Below are 22,399 nucleotides of genomic sequence, written 5' to 3' on the forward strand. Positions count from 1 at the left end.
CAACTTTATAATAAAATGCACACATTTACCTTTTTCTAGACTAAACACAGGTATGATCCTAAGTTAAAACATATGAGGTTATCAAGAGGTTGTTAACATCGCAGTTTATCAGTGGATGTTTGCTGGAACTACTTGTAAACAGCGTGTTTCCTGACGGACACACACAGCGTTGACTCCGGTCAGGTAGAGACCGGTCTCAAGTCAGCACCGATGCAGACTCGCTGTTTGAGGGCTTGATAGCCCACTCCCCTCCACATCGCTCCACACTCGTTGGTTTGGAACAGCACTTAATGTGGCGGACCCTCCGTGTGAACGCACAAACAGTGGGGTAGGTAAGGGTAGGGTGTAGGGCGTGGTTTTGGATTGGGCCTAGATTACAGCCCTCTCTTCACTTGATTAGGATAGCTCCCTCTGCTGTATTTAATGTAAATTACAGTAAAGACCAGAGGTTTATGTGAAATTGTTCTTTTTTGGAAATAATGTTTTTTGTGTGCAATTATAGGTTTTAATTTTGTATTTGTGTTAATTTAAATAGGGGGGGGGGGGGGGGGGGGGTGCCAGCAAAAATCTTGCCTAGGGCAGCAAATTGGTCAGGGCCGGCCCTGAGCACAGGTATGTAATTGAATTCCTGTATAAACAAAGTCTACTGTGGCTCCGGGAGGGAGCGCTGTTCCTGTATACCCATGCGCGCGACCTTGCCGCGTCAGGAGCGCGCATCTCCAGCTCCAGCAGCAGCAGTAGTGCAGAGAGCGCGCAAACGGAGCCGTCAGTCAGCACAGCAGTGTGTCAGTGTGGAAGCGACTCTGCTGGTGTGGATGGTACGGAGTGGGAAGGACTTTTACACCGGGATATTCCGCAGTATGGCCGAGTGAGTCCCGCGACACGAGCAGCAGTCCCGGCTGAGATACCGGAGCAAAGTTAGAAGCGTGCGGACAAACGCGCGGTGTGAATGCGGGGAACGAGTGTCCACAGCCCGGGATGCGTTTTTGCCTTATTCCAATCTGCGAGACAACGTGAGACGAGGTGGGTGCCCCAAGTCATGTAACATCTGGTGTGGTAGTAGTTTATGGGATATGCTGCAGCTGTTTGGCCCCACTGAGAGTGGAGGGTCCGGGGCAGCTGGGGGACTGCAGGGCTGCGGGGCTCCTGCTGCGGGGCTCCTGCTCCCTCTGCCCGGGACGAGTGAGAGTCCCAGTCCCAGCTGCAGTCACCCGGACCGAATCGATACACACTTGTCATTGCTTTCTCCTTGTTTTACAACCTGCATTACTGAACAAGAATGTGGTGACCAGTCGTAAACACTCAGCTTTATTAATGGCATTCATGGAGACAGGTGCATCGATTACGCATCTGAAAGGGCAACTTCAGCTTTTGAGCAAAAAAGCCTCTTAAAACAGGCCTATTGTACCTTGCTAATTTCCATTGCAGCCTACAGTTTAGCAGTACCACAGCTGGATGGCTCTGGGAGGGAAATAAAGGGATCATAATGAGTGCCATTTCATCAGCTGGAAGCCTGGAAGCACTAGAGGACACATCATTGGATCTTCTTTGTCAGAGTCCTGCAGTGTGATGGCAGTGCAGACGTGTTAGAGTTCAGAGGTGCATGTGGGTCTCAGAGAGAGAGAGAGAGAGAGTGTGTGTGTGTGTGTGTGTGTGTGTGTGTGTGTGTGTGTGTGTGTGTGTGTGTGTGTGTGTGTGGTGTGTGTGTGTGTGTGTGTGTGTGTGTGTGTGTGTGTGTGTGTGTGTGTGTGTGTGTGTGTGTGTGTGTGTGTGTGTGTGTGTGTGTGTGTGTGTTGCAGTCATTGATGGAAGGGCTGGTTTGAAGTGTCCCATGAGAATTCAGTTGAAACAAGTGTGCATGTACTTATAGCAAAGGGTGTAAATAAAGGAGGCTGCATGATAAGGGTTAGCAGCAGTCAGTGAGGGTGGAGCTCCATCAACTGTCCTTTTATTGGGAGGTGTCTGAAAAAGGACGCAGGAGAAAGGGATTTGGGATATTCAGTGTATAGAGTGTGAGGATCTGTTCAAACACACGGACCTGTGCACATACATGTTGTGTGTGTGTGTGTGTGTGTGTGTGTGTGTGTGTGTGTGTACTTCGGCTCTCACCTTTCTCCGGCAGGCAGGCGGCCAAACAACCTTACATCTGTCTTTTCACTTGTCTGTGCCTGCCTCCTCCCCCTCACCTCCTCCCCCTCCTCCTCACCTCCTCCCTCGGCTCCTCGTTGCCTCTCACTCCTACACCTCCTCCCTCCTCTTCTTATCACCTCTTTCCCTTGCACCGCCTGTTCTCTCTGCTCCTTATGCCTACACCTCCCCTGTCTTCTCCTCATCACCACTTATTCCTAACACCACCTCCTCCCTCTACTCTTCATTCGCTCCTCCTCCCACCACCTCTTATCCAAACACCTCCTCCTCTCTCTGCTCCTCATCATCCCTCTCCTAATACCTCCTCCTCTCTTTCTGCTCTTCATCACCTCTGCTTTTCACATTTCCTCCTCCCTCCGTTTCTCATCACCTCATACCTCTACAGCTCCTCCTCTTTTCTTCTACTCATTACATCGCTCCCGTACCCTCTCGGCTCTTCATCACCTCTTATCCAAACACCACCTCCTCTTTCTTCTCCTTGCCATTTCCTACCCCTATTCCCCCGACTCTCTCCATTCTTCGTCACCTCTTTCCCCAACATCTCCTCCTCCCTCGGCTCCTCATCACCTCCTTCTTCATATCCTTCTCTTTTACCTGTGTTTCGTGAATTGGAAATCAGCCTTATGTCATGTAGACTGTCATGTCATTCTGTTTCGTTGGAGCCATTAGTGCTGTTGTTATTGTACATTGTAACTAAGGTGTTTTCACTCATGAAAGTCTGAACCAAAGTCATTAACAAATATTTTTGTTGGTATACTGAATACATTTTATTTAGCAGGACACAATACTTCTCATTTGGTTTTAGGTACCAATAACTGTGAAAATTGCCGATTCTTGACACCAATTAGATGTTAAGCAAAAAACAACAACAAGCGATATGTTCCAGTGTTTAATTTGAACACATCATGATGAAGTCATAATTCCCATTCGTCCAACAGTCATTTTCGTTGATAAGGGCCTAAACGCTCAAAAATGAAACGCAATTGATCCTCCCTATGTGTGGCTTGCTCTCCTGCAGATCTTAACACATATTTGATGTTCATAATGTAGGATTACCAGGGAAGAATAGCGTGCGTCCCCTGGATGTGTTGATAGTGAGTTTGCTGTTTTCCAAATACATTTTCTGTCATCCTGGGGGAAAAGGGACATGATTAGTGTCCAGCCCAGACGAAAACCTGCAGCACTGTAGAAACGTTTTGGCATGTGTTTTCCTGCTTAGTTGGCTTTAAAGGTAATATCCCCAATCCCCTGCTATCTGCTTTTGCTATCCTGGATCCAAAATGGTGAGAAGAGCTGATATCAGGACAGCAGAGAGTCTACACATCTTCGGTCACTGAAAACCCAACTGTTTACTGACTGAACCTTGGCCAATACAACGTATTGGTTTATTTGAAGCCAACGTATTACCACTTTGACTTATTCAAAACTAATGTACTTGCAGGATTCTTGCTTTCTTGAGTTTGTATCTTCATGGTTGATTGCACTTAATGCAAGTCACTCTGACTAAAAAACGAGTTGTAATATAATGTATTGAAACAAGCATACTTTATTCAAGATAAAGAGTGATGAAATGTATTGAAACTTCAAGAAAACTTCCCTACACATACTGTAGAGAGCATAATGATGCAAATCACTGAAAACCAATCGAAAGAACGAAACCTGGAATATTACTTCAAAGTTTTCTCTCCATAAGGACTCTATAGGTTTAAACAGCGACGAAATAGCATTTCTAATCAGACATTTCTGTGCTCAGCAGCCTTTGAAGCAAGCTAGTAGAAGAAAGGCTAGCTTGCACATCATGGTAATGACTTTAGTTATCTATCATCAAGCTTATCAAAGAAAAGGTTTAATCGATTTGGTGTTTGTAAAGATGTTCACCATCATACCCACAGCTAGACCTCCATTGATATGAGCTGGGTCTCTTTGTATCCAGATATTTCCATGATATGCTGTGATTCTTCAGCACACAATCTGGAGACGGTGAAAACGGCGGGCTAAGCTCCACTAAAACAACAACTAGATAAAGGTCATGTGTACGAATAGAAATAAAAAAAGAGACCTTTGTGTCAGGTTTTAACCACATTGTAAATATAAGCAACAACATTTCCAGCAGGCGAATGGAAATAACAAAATCGCAATCAAGGCATGATTTGGGATTTTTAGACAAAATCACAGATGTCTAAAATGAAGGTGTCATACATTTTTGTCAGTCATTGTCAGTCACAGGTAGAGCAGAGATACGGGTATGTTCAAAGTCTAATGGTGCGTTCCTTTTGGATACGAATTCAACTTTTTACATGGCAGGTTTACATATCAAGTGAATGCAAAGATGCTTACTGATGCACATGTACACCATCTGGTATTCCTGAAAGGTTACATTTTTTAACTCAAGATCAGATTAACTGGAGATCAATCAATCTCGTGATATTGTATTGCGAAAGCCAATCAGTGATGGGGTTTTCCTCCTGTTGTCTCCCAGTGTTGAATCAGAAAATTAAAGTAAGATATCAACCACAAAGGAGGAACATGGCACTGTCACTTCTCCATCAATTTGATTTACGTTTAATAATTTTTCTCCACAATCTTTATGGAGCCAGGCCTAAAGCTTCCCCATTATTCCAGTCTTAGTGAAACTTTGGATAAAGCATTTCATGAAAACCTCAAAAAGTTGACATGCAGCATGATATACATATCTTATATTTTTGGAAACATTGGGATTTCCATTTAGCTCAACTGCACAACATGGGACTGTTGGATCTAGAGGGGCTCAAGAGGTTAGCTTTGATCAATTGGACAATAATGTCACTTTTCCTGATAGACGTTACAGAATGTGATAACGTCTGGGCTCCACCCTGCTGTCTGGACTGACTGCATCACTGCAGATAACATGCACGACATTTTGCAAAGGAGCTGCTGCACTGCTTGCGTTGACCTCCCTGCCGAGCACAGTGACCTCCACATGGAGGGGGAGGGGGAGATGGAGGCACTCCCTCCCTCCCTCCCTCCGTTCATTTTGTTCTCCTTCTCCCTGAGCGCCCTGCTCCACAGGCTGCTTGCTTGAAAATGGCAATGCTGCAACCCCTCCTCCTCCTCGGCCCTCCCCCTCACTTTTCCTTCATCTCTGGGCTCCCGAGGGTTTTGTGAGCGTCTGTTCGTGCCAAATGCCAGCACTCTGTAGGGCCCCCCCCGCCTCCTTCACTCTCTCTCTCTGTTTGAGAGGGAGATTTCTTTGGATCCCCCTCTTCATCCAGGCTGGGGGGTTGGGTTTGTGTGCTGGTGCTTTACCCCACTGTCGGTGTGTGTGTGTGTGTGTGTGTGTGTGTGTGTGTGTGTGTGTGTGTGGGTGTGTGGACCTGCTATTGTAGTCAGCGACCCTTGGAATGCTGTTGAATGGTGGTTGTGTTGGCCCAGATGCCCAGAAGTATTGTCTGTCTTTGTCATTCTCATCTGTGTTTGGTCCTTCTTCTTTTTTTGCTCTGGTGTGTGTTGTGTTCGCCTGATGTCACGGCCAACCTGCCTATCCGCTCACCGCTGTAGACACATTGTCTGCATGTGGACAGGAGCCAAACACGCTGTTTCGCATCTGGAAAGTTAATAATCCAGAGTCGGCCTTGTTTGAGCGACGATTTCAAGGTGCTGTCTCAGTTTACCATCAATAAATCATGTCAACAATTATTCGGATCCATTAACATGAGATCATTGTCTTGTATAGTGCTGCCAGTAGACACTGTTGGCCTCCACTCTGTGTAGTGCGCAGTGTGCCAACAGGTCCGATTTTTAAGGAAATCTACTTTTTATTTCACGTCACAAAAAAGGATGACGGTATTATTGTTCAAACAGCTGTAGAATTAAGACTTGACACTTGAACCCAAGTTGTACTCACAAGGTGGGTTGGTTCAAATAAAAAAAATGATGATTAAAGGTAACCACCCCAATTACTTACTGTAAAAGGCCCATATAGTTATGTCTGCCACAGTTTTCCAAAAGGAAAATTATCCAAAGAAAAATGGCTACAGTTATTCAAACATTTGTAGACATTGTTGTGGCGCCAGGTATAAAATGGCCATCTTCTACCAATCGTAGGGTCAGTGGTTTGATCCATATGTTGCAGTCAACATGTCAAAGTGTTCACCGTAGCTATATATGTCAGTAGTAGTTTGTGTAAGTAACTTTCGATAAAAGGGACATTTTAATGTAATGTAATAAAATAAATGACAACTGCCTGTGCAAACGACGGCAAATTAGTTAAAATGTTAGTTATTTGCAAGTGTAATCTTGGGGAACTCCATTTTCAATTAAAAACATGGTATGGTGTTGGAGTTAAGCAATAAAAGTGTTTAAACTGTCAATTGATGTGCATTGAAGCGTTAAAAGGACTTGAGGTGCCATTTCAAAGGTAAAAGTGTAATCAGCGAAAGTCTTTAAAAAGCCCATGTGCGCATTTGAACTGCCAGTTTGTTTGGAAACACAAAGCAGATGCAGCGACTGTTTAAGAGGAAGAGTTGAAAGCAGGTGTTTACTCACAGCAGATGAAAGCAGACGAAGTGTCACTTCAAGGGTAAAAGATTAAAGCTGTTGTGCCACATGAATTTTAAACGATGAAAGCACTTGACATTTCAAGTGGCTTATGTATATTAATTGATTTGAGGACCTGAAAATGGTACGGATAAGGTTCCACTTCAGCCTCTTTTGAAATTGGGACTGCATAGCTGTGTGTGTCACAGTCAACAACGGGTGAACATATTTGGTATAGTAAATCAAATCAAATCAAGTTTTATTTATATAGCACATGTATAAACGATTTTTGGTGGAGCCAAAGTGCTGTACATAAAATAAAAATAGCCTACAGTAGAGACACTTTACAGCAAATACAACAGCACAGATTGTTCAGAATATCAGTATGAGAAAAATGACACCCTCTATCCTTAGACCCTCACATCGTACAAGAAAAAACCTCCAGAGAAACCCCACAGTTTAAATGTAACTAGAAAATGCATTTCCTGCTGGAAATGTGTGTGAATGTTGTAAACTGTGAACATTTGTGGCTGAATTTAGGTGTAAATGCAGAAAAAGCTGAATATGTTATTAGCTGAATGGTAGCTGCTTTTAGCTACAGAAACCAAGTAAGTGTGTTGCTGAACTTAGCGGAGAAATGTAGAAAAGTGAAATGATTTGAATCAAATTGTTACAGCTCAAATGCATTGCAATGACTTTGTTGGAAACTTGAAAGTGAAATGTTAAACTGGAAGAGTAGGAAAAATAGTGAAGAAGCTTAATATTTAAAAGAAAAGGTTTTAAAAAGGTATAAACAACAATAATATATAACCTCAATGTCCGGAAATAGCTGAAAAATGTAATAGTTGAATGGTTTCTGTAGCAGAAAATAGGCTGAAGGAGTTAAATATTAAATGTAAGTAGTATTGAATGAATGTGTATTAAGAAGAGAAAGAAAGTAAAAACGCTTTGAAAAGCAGCAGAATATTTTAACTGCAAACTTTTGAACTAAAATCATATATCACCAATAATGTATACAATATGTGGAATGTGTTGAAGTCAGTATGAAGTCTCCATCAGACAGAAAATAATAGGCTGAGACAGTCTTTAAACTCCAGTCTGTTTGTCAGTGTTTGTTTCTGTGCTGAGCACCAAATCATAACACCTAATCATAACACATAATGCGTGAGGCCAGAGATCAAAGGTTACCATGGTGACGACGTTATCAAACACCTGTGTACGTGAGGCCAGAGATCAAAGGTTTCCATGGAGATGTGCTGTGAAAGGAGAGCCTTTCCATTGTTCTCAATGAGAAATAAACCTCTTACATTTCTAACTATAGTTTAAAAACGGTAGCTGCTTTCGTAAAATGTCAACACGTGGAGGATGTCAGGACCGTGAGGAGCGGCGGAGTCTGCTTTTTGTGTACTTTCGGGTCCATAATGTGGCAAAGGTGTGCAGCTGCTGCTCTGAGGACAAATCAGGCTTGATTTACAATGGGCCTTAATGGAGACATGTTTTTCATGCCCTCAGGAGGCATTTTGTTTAGTTAATTTTCTTAATTTTTTTTGTTTTCCTACGTTTTTCACAAAAAAATTATGTCCAAGGAGTGTAGGTTTTGGGAATTATGGCAGTTTTAAAAAAAAATGTAAGGCGAATTTCAAGCTGTCCTCCACTCTAGCTGTGACATCACACACTCTAAGCCTTAACGAATCTGAAGAAGGCCTCTTTACCAAGCTCCACACTAAGTTAAATATCTCAAAATGTAAAATATATCAAACGTGTGAATAAGATTTTAATAACTGAATGTCTTGTGATCATTTTAAAGTCGGAATGAAGTCTCTAGCTGAAAGTATATGGAAGGAGTAGCATTTTCCACACGGTGTAGGTAAAAGAGGATTTGAAGGTTCCTCCCATTGAGTTCCATGTTAAAAAAAGAGTTTAAAAAGCTGAATATAAAAAAAATTGTAAAATATTTTGAAAAAGTTTAAAGTTTCCCATCATGTGCTGAAAAGGCTGAATAGTTTGATATTTTAATGGTTTCTGAAGCTGAAAGTATGCTGAAGTTATGGAGAGCCAAAGTATTGGTTGAAATAAGAAGAGGAAGATTAAAGATTCGAAGAACAGCATTCGCATTAAATATTTCAGTTGCCGGCCGCTGTCGAACATAACGTTTATTTGGGAAATGAACTATGAAAAAGAAAATGATGTAATCGATGTTCTGTGTTGAAGCCTTTTTCCTCTTCACCAGCATAATACTACTATGACTTTTCCTATTTTAATTGTGCACACATTCTTCCTTGCTTTGGTTGTTAGCCAAGCAAAAGTTAAACACTGAGTGAGCGTGTAGCCTGTGTATTGTTATGGGTCGCCCCTTCATTAAGAGGTTGGACTAAATGTGGAAGTGATTAAGAAACAATTGCAGGTAACAAGCATACTTACCTTTGTGGATGCTGATGAGGTTCCTGTTTGAACTTGACCTATGCAGGATCTACGTTAAAGCAAACGGTCCCAGATTATTTCTGCAGAGACTAATGTAGTTTACGACAGCATCTGTTGTTTCCACCTGTTCTTCTTTCTAGCAGAATTCTATTGATTATATTCCGCTTGTTGATGATGAGTGAGAGAGTATACAGGTTTTATATATTTAATAATATATATTTGTTTAATCTTGTAGTAATGTTTTCATATAGTAAGTCACCTTTCTGTCGGCGACTGCTGCTATCTTGGCCAGGACATTCTTGAAAAATAGGTTTAGGTTGTTTTGATCAAGAGATCTTGTTTTGGATATTTTAGGAGATTGCTATACACCTTGTGTTTTTCTCATTCTGAGCAAAAGCTGTAAGCAGTCCAAGCCGTCTGCACACTTATTCTCACCTGACCACGTCCACGAGCCAAACCTGGAAATGACGCTTGAATCCACCAGGTTTAAATTAATTACTGCATCGGCCTTCAAAAGGAACCCTATTTCTATGGCAGCTGTCTAATCAGCAAGCAGAATAATTAACAGGGAGCTCTTTGTCATGTTAAATCATGTCCACCGCTATTCATTTACAGTGTCAGATTAGCTGACACTGTGCCAGGAGAACCCTTTTTTACGGACACGTGAACAGAAAAAAGTATATGAAGTACTTGCCAGTGTTTGCAGAAAACATCCATTTAGTGTTCATTCCCTCTCAGCCAGTCTGACTGCTGACATTACCAGTCATTACTGGTGATTAATTGCACTTTGGCTAATATCATTTAAAAAACATTATTTAAGGAAGCATGTGTTTGTAGGCAGTACCCTGTTCGTCCCCCCCACTCTTGTGTATGTGTATGATAGCAGCAGAAGGCACAGCTCCTGTTCTGCTAGATCCATATTCATGTGCATACAACAGGAGGGCAGTTAAGGGATCAGGTAACCGGCCTGGAGGTGTGGGTAATTGTGCCGAAGATCCAGATCCTAGTAGTCAATGAGCAGGAATGTGAGCAGGAGGCACAATGCTTATACAGTGTGAAGAAAAGTGGGGTCGTACTGTCAAGTGCTCATATATTTGGACATTTGTGTGTTTTTTTACTTAACCCTCATTACTTTCCACATCACGTACCATGGTTTTTCCCCCCTATCAGTTTCAACAGTGTTGAAGTCACTCCATTGGTTTGGTTCTTTCTTTCTTTCCCTCATTATTATTGCAGCAGCCCATTACATTTCATTTCTGGTAATATTATTATTGTATTCAAAGGATTCAAGAATTCAAAGACTTCAAGTCCACTGCCGTTGCGAGTCTCCGGCTGTAACAATCCACTACCGCCCGCGAGAACCCAGGTTCGATTCCGGCCTGAGGTCCAAAAAATGTATTAAAAAAATAAAAAAATGATAATCTCCCGTTCATCGCGTCCATTCGCGACCCACCTATCACATCTCTGCGCCCTACCAGTGGGGCGCGCCCCACACTTTGAGAAACGCTGATTTAGGGGCTCCGTACAGGCTCCTCCAAAAATGCAAATATACTTTACATGAAAAAAAACAGACATTTTATTATGCAATAGATACAATCGTCAAGAAAAATAGACAAAGGAGATGGCCAGACAATGGACTTCTGATGGGTATACACACATTTCTTCCCCAGCCAAAGCTGACCCTGACACCTACACTGCAGCATGTTGCAGTGTGTAACCAGACTGAGACTGCGGTGCCCCTACATGCTCCTTTATACCTGCCATGTGTGCCTGCCTGGCACTCGGTGCCGCCAGAAAAGATGGGTATTGATCCCTTGTGTGCTGGGTTGGCATGTGGGCGAAAGGAGTCAATCAGACATTTGGACAGCCTCAATAAGAAATGCAAACACATTAGCGTTGTATGGGTTAGAGCTTTGACGGCAAGAGATTGATTTATGTCAAACAAAACGTGACAGTTACAGTGAAAGGAGGGTTAGGTTTTTTTGGCTGATGGATGTGAGTTAAGATCCATATATACTGCAAAACAGACTGCTATATGTTCATTCTGCATAGGGTCACAACATTTGTTGGACTATACAGTCAGCTATGTTGATTTGGGCTGTCTATGAGGTACCCAGCAGAAAAGGCGATTCAAATGTATCACTTGGACCCTCACAGCAACACAGACGCACAAAGTATATTACAGGCTCAGGGCTGACTAATCTCAGTACTTTTTTTTTGGACTTTACAGAAATGAAGGTTGGCATTGTCTAGGTAGACCTTACATCGTTGTTTGTGTATTTATTGATCGCCAATATGATGTGATTTTCGAAAGTTCCTGAAGACAATATGTCACATTTGCAAACATGGTTGGGTTGTCAGATGTCTATGTCGCAAAATAAATATGGGTTAAAAAGATTAATATGCCAATTATTTCATGATTAGCTGATCATTATGCGGTTTGTAAAATGCCAGAACATATTGTGAAAAATGCCAGTCACAATTCTTCAGAGCCCTCGGCCTGTTCAACCAACCACACGGGTACAGCTAATGGAATGAATCAAGTTTTAACAACTTCGAAAGAAACATCCTCTGGAGTGTTGCCATATTGACTTTCTGTTTCATGCATGATACGGAATTTTCAAATCTGATTTCGACATGTGAGAGTTACTTTTGCCCCTATGTGTCAATGCTGATATTAAATTAACAGCTGGCCAATTTATTTGTAAGGCTTGATTACAAGGTTGTAAAATACAAGTAAAAATTCCCCATGCTTACACTGTAGCATATTGAAATTGGCAGTGTGCCATGGATTCTTATGCATTTCAATCTAATGATTTCACGACCTGTTATGTAGTGCCATACTCATGGAAAGCTTGTAGAGTAGTTAACACAGGGGCAGTATGTGTGTTGCGTACAACAGGAGTTCTATAACAGTAGTTTGACCTTTTCACAATCAGGCATCAGATTAATCAGAGAAAGGTATATGTCTCAACAAACCTAACCTGCATTTTGGATTTGTATTCTTGGCTCTCAGCCTCTCCTAGTATTTGTGAGAAATGAATTCCTGTAATACTTTTGTCTGTTCAGTGCCATGTGCTCTGAAGCTATGCTGATATGCCAGTGAAATGGAAAAGTCAAGACGAAACAGCTGCGTCTCAGCGGAGTAAGTCTTTCTGTGGCATCATTTACCGACTAGCAGACACTCTCATCACCCTCTCATTATGATGCACGAATACAGAAATAGAGGCCTACTGAGAAGAAATACTGAGACAGGTCTTCACATTTCTGCCTTTAGAAAAAAGTTTACATTTCAGTGCAGAGCTGTGGAGCAGAGCCGTGGAGCAGACTTTAACAAATAGACTGTGTGACATCGTGTGGCGTCTTGGTGATGCAGTGCGGTCCAAACTGCTTGTGACTCTGGCTCTTTTTCTTCTAAGCAGAGCTGTTTGTCGGCACCGACCTCTCAATCAATTTCTGGTTTGTCGCCGAAGGTGTTGTTGACCAATCGGCCGGCCCCTGCAGTGCCAGGTCCCTTCCTGCCTTTGATTGATGCTGTAGCTCAGAGCGAGAGACCTTGTCTGCAGGAAATGGGAACATTTCTGTGTAGTAGAGTGCGGTGGCGTTGTTTGGATCGATAGCTCATTAGGGTAGAACTTGACCAGTTTCAGTGTGGAACGTTATTCAGCTATGAACTGAGAAATTAACTCGGTTGCTCCTTTGACTCCTTTAGTCTTTCATCTCTTGAATAAATTAGAAAAAAACAAACAATTGCAGGGAATGTCGAAGCTTTTTTTCACTCACCTAACCACAGCTGTCCATGGGGGTGGCACAGATTCTCGTGAACTGTCAACTGGAGGGTGGGGGGCGCCTCGCTGCGGGGAAGCTGTGGACCTCTGTCGCCTGTCAGCGCAATTTACATGATGCAGTTTAAACACAGTTAAATAAATAAAGAGCGTGTCGGCCGTCAGCGAACCGAGCCCGGCCGTCAGCGAACTGAGCCAGGTCGTCAACGGCCCGCTGGCGACCGGCTCGGTTCGCTGACAACCAGACGTACTGTGATTCTCCAGAACACACAGATGGCCAGTGTAGCATATTATTTTCGATGACAGATGAGCAGATCGCCACTGGGCTTTCAACTAAAGACACAGCCATGCAAAAACTGCGGCATGTACAGCTCCTTATGGGTAATGCAATGTGTGAAGTGTGCTACACTCCTGATCGTTTCACCATGGAGGAAAGCAGCAGAAAGTCGACTGGAGTTAAAGAGAGCGGGGCCAAGAAGTTATCCTTCTGCGCTGCGTTGCGTGCATGGCTTCCTTCTGCAGGGGGAGACGTGCTCTGCCGGCGGTCTCGTTCAGGATCCGAAAATACAATTTAAATATTTTGCACACTTATTCCTAGTGTGCCACTGGTTACGGTCCCGCGTGTCAATGCCAATTGAGTGGCCCATGGTGGTGGTGGGGTTATGGTATGGGCAGGCTTATGTTATGGACGACGAACACAGGCCACTCGATTCACAACATTACCCTAACCCTAACCCTACCCCTAATCCTAATCCTACCCCTCACACCAGATACTGACTGGTTTTCGGACCCCCCCAGACCCCCCCAATAAAGCAAAACTGCACGTTTCAGAGTGGCCTTTTATTGTGGCCAGCCTAAGGCACACCTGTGCAATAATCATGCTGTCTAATCAGCATCTTGATATGCCACACCTGTGAGGTGGGATGGATTATCTCGGCAAAGGAGAAGTGCTCACTATCACAGATCTTTTCAGATTTGTGAACAATATTTGAGAGAAATGGTTATTTTGTGTATATAGAAAATGTTTTAGATCTTTGAGTTCATCTCATGAAAAATGGGAGCAAAAACAAAAGTGTTGCGTTTATATTTGTGTTCAGTGTATATAAATATATACATACTGTATTACAAATAATGAACTTTGACTGCAACTGTGAAACAAAGGATACAAACAGCTAGCTAATCAGTATGCTATGCATGCTACAGTAGCTTAAAACAAGTAGCTAATGACTACCTTACAGCTTGTGTTACACTGTACTGTATATGCAGTAAGCAGCTGTTGTAAATTAAACTGAACAAAAATGGCTTACCAGGTAATTTGGTTCAAATCCTGTTGTTCCACTGCTATCAAGTGTTCCGCTTCCAGGATGAATGCAGATTGCTCCAACTCCACATGCGGTCTAGCAGAGTCCAGGCGTGTATTCAATTTTGAAACTATACTGTTGAAACTAAATAGATATGAGTTACTCTAACTTAGTATATCCCTATAGTTGAGTGAACCCAGAAATATCTTTTCAAAATCATTACATTTGTTAGTTACATTTTTTTTGTTCTTTTTCAGTTTGACCGACTGAGTTGTAAACTAAAATAAGTTGAGGTAAAAAACAAATGTTATGTTGAAAAAGTATTTATTTTTAAGTGGAATCTACTAACCCCATGAATCGTTTTTTAGAGTGTTCTTTTTTGTCAAATCTCACCCATCTTTCCTCTCAAGAATCACTCACACTTGCTGTGTTAAGCATCCACAACTGTCCTCCAGCACTGACACCATTATGTGCCTCTATTTTACTCAAAGCTTTATTTCTGTGGGTTGCGTCTTGCTGTAGTTAGTCTTTCTCACTCAGCCTGTATTCTTCTTGTTTGTATTATTTGACTTTGCTCTGGTTATTGTTCTCCAGTGATTTGACTTTGTTCTCTCTATGATTGTATTTCGATTTTATACGCTGTTCTTCTGCGCTCCTTCTTTCATGTGATATTGACTCTTTTCTAGCTGCTCATTGTTCCCCGGCAACTTATGTGAGTGAAAAAAAAGACAGGCATAGAGACAATGAAATATAGTGAAACCTGAGTATTGTCATGTGCTGTAAGACTTACAGTACACGTAATGCAGTATGTGCTTGCCTGTGTGTGTGTTTGTGTGTGTGTCACATTGATAACATAATTTGGTGGTTTTAAAAGTCCAACTGAAAACCTAATACAATTGTTCTAATAATCAATATATAGACTTGGTTGGTTTTGTTTTGAATAATGTACTGTTATGATCAGAGTGACCAAAAAGAAGACATGTAAATGCAATGCCCGACTGGCTTTTGTAAGAGCTTGAATAATATGTCAAGTATTTATTTTTTAAGTGGTCTGCCCAATTCCACACAGTTTACATTGACAACTTTTCAGATGATTCTGTGGTGATGGTGGTGAATGTTTAAGCTGCTTCTTCTAAGTTTCCCTGTTGCTGTTGAATGTTGTGTCATGAGTTGTGATAATGTAAATGTAGGTTAGGTTAGCAGAACTTGAGAAGATATGAAATCGCGAAGTGTTCAATCCACTATAAAACATAACAGTCATATTTGCTTTGAGGGTTCTTTGCACACATGATGTCAGTCTAAAGGCCCTGACACACCTACCCAATTTTGGGAGTCAGAGGCAGTCGGGCATTCGCAGCGCCCTACTCAGGTTGGTGTGTCCCGCACCGTCGTTGCTTTACGGCACATTTTCACACCTCCCGCGCCAAAGAAAGTCGGCCAAAGAAATCACTCTGATTGGCTGTTGCCTCTTTTGAATGACGAATACACACTACCGCTACCTGCTGGTAAGGACAGTTATTGCCACTCGTCGACTGAAGTCTTTGCGGTGTGTTCGTAGGCGGGCGGCGTAGGCGGGCGGCATAGCCGACGCAGGCGTCATAGCGGATGTAAAAGTCGGGACGTAAAAATCGGGACGTAAAAGTCGGGACGCCTTCGGTACACGTTCTTTGGTCTCAGATTGGTGTGTAGCGGCCTTTAAGAGTCAGTGCATTATCAGTGGAATCTTTGGTGAATGATGAACGATCCTTGAACGTGTTAGGTCGTTTCTTCCGTTAATTACTTATCTTAATGTGTTAAAGTTTCCACTAGGGCTGAACGATATACCGTGTCATGGCGATAACTGCGATATGCGCATGCGCGGTATTCACACCGCAGGGACGTGCGGTTTTATTCATTTAAAAAAAAAAAAATGCTAACGCACTTCAGCACAGAGTTCTAAATAAAGATACCCTTATTACTTATCGAAACTGCACATGCAATATATCCGATTAAAGCTGAGACTCCACAGATTATTTAAGTATAGTATCTAAGCGATCCGATCTCGCGACAGGGGAAGCAAACACAGACATCACAACACGTACCTTTTACGGAGCTTTTACGGGATATTGTCTCACCGTAGCTGTCAATCTGATCAAAAGACGTGTTCAATGGCATTAAAACGAGAAAAAACGCGGCTGAATCGGTTGATCCATAGGTTAATAATGTATCTGTTTCTTTGAAGCAATTGTTTATAATCCATCATTCCATTTTTATGTAAAAATCGGAGCACAAAAGTTAGCTGCTAATGGTAGCCACCAGAGTGGCTGCTGCTTCCGGTTTTGGCTACGCGTCACTCTCACTCCTTATTTGGTAATGTGTGTATTAGACTGCCGCAGATACATTATCAACCTATGGATTAACTGATTCAGCCGCGTTTTTTCTCGTTTTAATGCCATTGAACAAGTCTTTTGATCAGATTGACAGCTACGGTGAGACGATCTCCCCTAGAAGCTCCGTAAAGGTACGTGTTGTGATGTATGTGTTTGCTTCCCCTGTCGCGAGTTTGGATGACTCAGTGATGATACTATATACCTAAATAATCTGTGGAACCTCAGCTTTAATCGGATATCTTGTATGTGCAGCTACGATAAGTAATAAGGGTATCTTTTATCTTGAGTTCTGTGCCAATGTCCGTTAGCATTTTTCGCTCACGGGTCATTTAGATGCTTCTTATGAGACTTGTGTTTTTGTTTTGGTAAAAATGGTTTGTATCGTCAGTTAGCTGAGATTATTTCCGTTAATCTGGTATAACACATTAATAGGTTCTTAAATATTAAGATCCCCTGAGACAAAGTGTCGTGAAAAAAAAGTAAAGTACCCGCCGGGACCTTGGGGCTTAACAGGTTAAAAAAAAAGCAATATATATCGCAGGGGAATAAAAAACCGCAATGTCAGTTTTTTTCAATATCGTGCAGCCCTAGTTTCCACCATATTTGTTTATCTTCGAACTACAAGAAAGGACAGTTGAAGGTTTTTACCTCTCAAACAATACAAACAGCATTTGACTCACAAGTCACAAAACTAAATTAAGCTGCTTAAAAGAAAAGACCATACCTTGCCTGCAGATAAAACCAGTTTGAACTTGTTTAGCTTGAATTGCAGATATCGTGCATGGAGTTTCCCATAGTCTCACACTGAGATGTTAAATTCATCAACATGAATTTCATCGCCAACTATTTTAACACATTTTTCATGCTTAAATAAAGAAACAGCTTTTATCAGCCTCTCAAATTTGGAGATTTACAGTTTTTTTTGTTTTACCTCATATTAAAGTGAATATCTTGGGGTTTTGGACTGACCAACAATACATGTAAAGACCTCAGTTTAAACTTTGAGATGTACATTTAACCTATATTCTGACATTTTATAGACCAAACAATTAATCTAGAAAATAATCTGCAGGTATTGACACAAAACCTTAATAACAGAAGAAAAGTTCCCTAGTTCTTTGTATTCCTTTTTTTTTTAGGAACTACTTTCTACCCCAAAAGGTTTTTATGCCAGTAGTGTTATCATGACAATAAATGTCACCATATACCTCATATATTCATATTTCCTAGCTAATAAGTAAATAGAAATATTCAAAGTATTTATTAACTCAACACCCCTACAGGTTTTCTGCTATGGTGACATTTTGTGTTCCGACTTCATTTTCACTTATTCTGCAATATGAGGACAACTGCCAGACATCATTATGACAGTACATATTTAACTGGTATATTGCTGGAAGTTACAGGCTACTGCTGTAGTATTAGCTTTTTCTATAACAGATATTTGGCTTCAGAGTTTAATTAACACTCTTCTTTATAGGAGCTTATCCACACATGTTTCTGTTGAATATGGTTTTTGGAGCTTTTTCGGAGTAATTTGAGTCAGTCATACCTCCCTGCAACCTGCCTCTGTGGCCGTGTAGCCTGAAGGCTCTGGTGTCCTTTCCTTTCTCTTTGGATGTGATTATGTGGGACAGCAGCTGCCCAGAGTTCAGAGAGGCTTGTGTCCAGAAGATTGTTGGATGCACTCCCAAGACCTGCCATTTTCTCTCTGTGTGTGAGCTGAGTGAATGTGAATAAGGGAGTGGGTCGATGTTTAAAGGCCTGCCGGTAGTGTCTCAGTTTTCAGCCGCCTTGCATCACTGCACCTCTCCTCAGTGTGTCCGCTTCCTCCTCATCCCTCTGCAGACTCAGGCAGCATGGGGTGTGCTTCTGCTACACTACATCACTAGGTGTGATGGATTAATACAGGGAGTGTGTGTGTTTGTGTATGTGTGGGTGGATGAGACCCGATTGCCGCTCTAACCAGGCTCCAGGGACTGGAGATGTGACTTCGGTGTGGCTGGGCTCTGATAACGGTAATTACCCATTGTTGGATTCTGTATATCCCCTACTATGTGTTCGACTTAGCTATTGGCTGCCTCTGGACAACATACACACACACAGACACACAGAAACACACCCACCCACAGTATTAAGCTTTTTCTGACCTTTTTCCATTTACTACTCTGGCTGAAAAAGGCCCAGCCAACCAATTCTTCAGATTTTGTAAAAGCACTCTAATGGTCTTCATTGACTGGGCCTGTCACAAAAATGAACGTGTAATTTTAAAATACTTAAGAACAGTGACACTTACAGATGCAGTTTATTGCCTTAAAAGTCAAATGAGTCTGTATTACCATACAGATCACACAACAGATTGAAAGCATTACACAGTATGCTGTAAGATCGCTGTTGCTTTCTTTAACTATTGTTAAAGACATTACACACATTATGACTTCATTGTCTTGTGAGACAGCCCGAGGGGGGAACACTTGCTTGAGTGCTTAAATTGACGCCCCAAACTACTAACTTCTTAAACATGTATATGCTCCTTGTCGCATCCAAGTTCACACTGAATTTTGGCCAAACCAAAAGCTATGGTTAGGGTTAATAGAAGGTAACCCCCAACCTGAACCCTACGGTGGAATAGTGCTACCTGTTAGTCTGTGGTTATTTGGTTGAACACAAATTGTGTCAGTTGTACTTGTACAAACAGTCACTTGGAATGCTGTATATAGTATCCTTGGTTTGTATTTTTCTAGTTTTTACAGTAAGAGACGAGGCAGACAAAATCTGGCAGAGGTAAAGAGATGAAAGAAACAGTTCCGGCAAATGCAAAATTTCCAAATCAGGCAGGGGATAATCATGTCTTGATCACAGTTGCTTGCAGTAGGGCATGGGCCAGGTATCCTAGCCTAATGGAAATCCAAAAGCAGTGTCCTTACAAAGCAGTGCAGCCAAGCAAGTCTGGAAACAGCAACGAGGAGAGTGAGGCAGTTTAAATTACATCCTGTACAGAGAGCCTGCAGACTTTGTTGAGAAATGGGCCTCATTTCAACCTTTGTACCCTGACCCCCACACACACACACACACACACACACACACACACACACACACACACACACACACACACACACACACACACACACACACACACACACACACACACACACACACACACACACACACACACACACACACACACACACACACACTTGCCTGGGTTTCACACTGTCCATTTCCTCACTGGTTAAGAGAGTGTATTGATGGAAGTGATGAACATAGGAAACACGAGAAAGTGTAATGGACCAGAGTAGAGCAGGAAGAGAGAAAACATTCACTCACCCAGGGATAATTCAGACAGTTACCGTCTGAAGGGAACTGAATTTGCTCATATGACAATGACTCTGACTTGGTGCTGTTTCACAGTTGGTAGCAAACTGATACTTTTTAAAGTAACTTCATTTGATAAATATAATAAAAAATAAATTCCTTCATTGTTCGAGGATGTCTAATCACAAGTGTCTAAAACAGATCTAGTAATCATACTAACAATTCCTTTTGTTGCAGTAGAGATGTGTTATTAATAAACAAAATCATGATTTTGACCAGAGACACGATACCTGATACTCAGTGCTACATACGCACCCTGTCAGTTAACTTCCTGCAGTGACATTGTTGTAAACAGACTTTTGGATGAACGTGCCCTTGACGACCCACATGTGTCAGGGTGCTGCTGGAATGTCGATGTTCTCAGACATGGACCCTTGTTAAACATTTTAATTTAATTTGGAGTTACAGCAACATTTATTTTCAAGGCAAGCTATCTGTCGCCATCAACATTTGATGACTCACAACCGTCATGTAGATGTCTTGAGTAAGACATCTACATGTAAACTGGTAAAGTAACATTTTGAAGAGTTTGCGATATTGTCTAATAATACTAATTCGTTATAGTAGGAGTCCAATTATATTATTGTCACTTGGTTACTTACAGAGAATAATATTGCTCTGCCTTCATGGGAAGTTCAGTTGCAGTGTTTTTGCAGAACATTTGTGGTCCATTCAGCTGTAACCAAAGGCCAAACCACTCTTCATGATAATAACACAATCAGCCAATTTACAGACAACCTACTCCAAAAAGAGAACCCAAGGTTCAAGTTCCCACTCTGCTAAAGTGTCCTTAAGAGAACAATGAAGCCTTACCAGCTCTCGGCCTGCGCTCTGTATCTGTCCCTGACCTCTAACCAGCACAAAAGAGGATTTTCTATTTATATTCATCCATTTCATTTAGTGGTTTGGTGATTTTGAATGTGTTTGGGGAATAGATAAGGGCTGGTGTAACGTCAAGGAAATGGACATGAAAACAGCGTGGGGACAATGACCACCGCCACGGAGACAGACAGTCTCTGTGAGCTGTTGACATTTAAGTCTCACTGCACCTTCAGATAATAATATTTCACACAGAGTATTTGAAAAGCAGCGGACATATCATCTCTGTGTTTTTAAGCAGAAGAGAGAGAGAGTCCTGTGTGTGTGTGTGGCTGCATTCATGAAAGGCCTGACAAGTGAGCGCAGAGGTATCAAAACCTGTGAAGAAGAACAGTCTTTGTTATCTTTAAATGCAGAAAAAGAGGAGCTCAAAGGGGTGAATTCTAAACAGCAGCTAAACCCTGACAGGATGTAAAGGATAGTGAGCCTAGCTCTAAACTTACTTACAATTCTTATCTATGTTAAACGTTTTTTTTTTTAGCAGCGTTGATAAAGCTTCTTTAATGCAAAGCAAATGTCCTCAAAGCCAAACAGCAAATCCAGCTAACCCTGACAGAGAAGACACACACACAATGCTTTATTGTTGTTATCATAGTAATCTAAGTGGGGAACCAAAAGTTGGAGTTAGACCTAGGTGCCAAATGATGGAACTAGCTCCAATTTGTTATCTGGACAGCAGAAAGTCAATACAACTTCCGTCACTGACTGAAAACCCACCTGTTTTGTCTTCACCTTGGCCAATAAAATACAAAACAAATGTAATTTCTGTACGGCAATTAGAAATGTTTGGCTTATTTGACGCCAATGCAACAGCACTTACATTGGTTGGGCTTATTGAAAGCTAATGGACTTGCAGGGTTCTTGCTTTTTGAGTCTGTATCTTCCTGGTTGAATGCACTTATTGTAAATCGATATGGACAAAAGCATCAGCTGAATAAAATGTACTGTAGTTGTAATCAAAGTGATCATTGCCAATCTTATATCAATGTTGGTCATTGTGTCCTTTTCCACTTCATACATGTTTTTATTGAAATCTTTAGCCAACTCAAAGCACTGAGAAAGATGAGGGTGTCAAATATTGAAAATACATGAATAACCTGAAGCACAGGAAAGTGTGATAAATGTTTCAATGCTTAATCCACAATATACTAAATCTTTTAGTTTTCACACACAAGTGTAGCCTAAGTCTTGTTCAGAAGAGATTGACAAGACCTGTAAACTTGATTAGAAGTTAATGTCGAACAGCTGTCTTGTCTTAAAACGTGCTCTGTTATCACCACATTCAAACAAATACTCGCCCCTTCTGTGATTGATGGCTTTTTCCCCCTATCTTTGAGGGTCTCTGTTTGGAACAACGATAAATATGTTTGTCTTCCAACACGGTCGGATCATTCTAAAGCATTGCATTGGGTCATTTAGCTGACGCTTTATCTGAAGCGACTTGCATGCACTTCAATACCTTAGATGGCTACATGCCTACGGGATCAATCTGGGGTAAAGTATTTTACCCAAGGACATTTTGTCACATTGACTGCAAGGGCTGTGGATCCAACCACTGACCCTCTAAATGGTAGATGCCGATTCACCCTCTGAAACACATCCAACC

General features: G+C 41.7%; 1 protein-coding gene across 1 annotated transcript in view; it reads left to right on the forward strand.

The window, feature by feature from the left end:
• Positions 1-730: 730 nt before the first annotated feature.
• Positions 731-22,399, forward strand: part of LOC117540013 (protocadherin Fat 3-like) — a 196,562-nt gene continuing 174,893 nt past the window's right edge. Inside the window, 1 exon segment of the mRNA XM_034206402.1 lies at positions 731-1,023. The gene's annotated coding sequence lies outside the window, so the exon portion shown is untranslated.

Source organism: Gymnodraco acuticeps, unplaced genomic scaffold, assembly GCF_902827175.1.
Source record: "Gymnodraco acuticeps unplaced genomic scaffold, fGymAcu1.1, whole genome shotgun sequence".
Lineage (NCBI taxonomy): Eukaryota > Metazoa > Chordata > Actinopteri > Perciformes > Bathydraconidae > Gymnodraco > Gymnodraco acuticeps.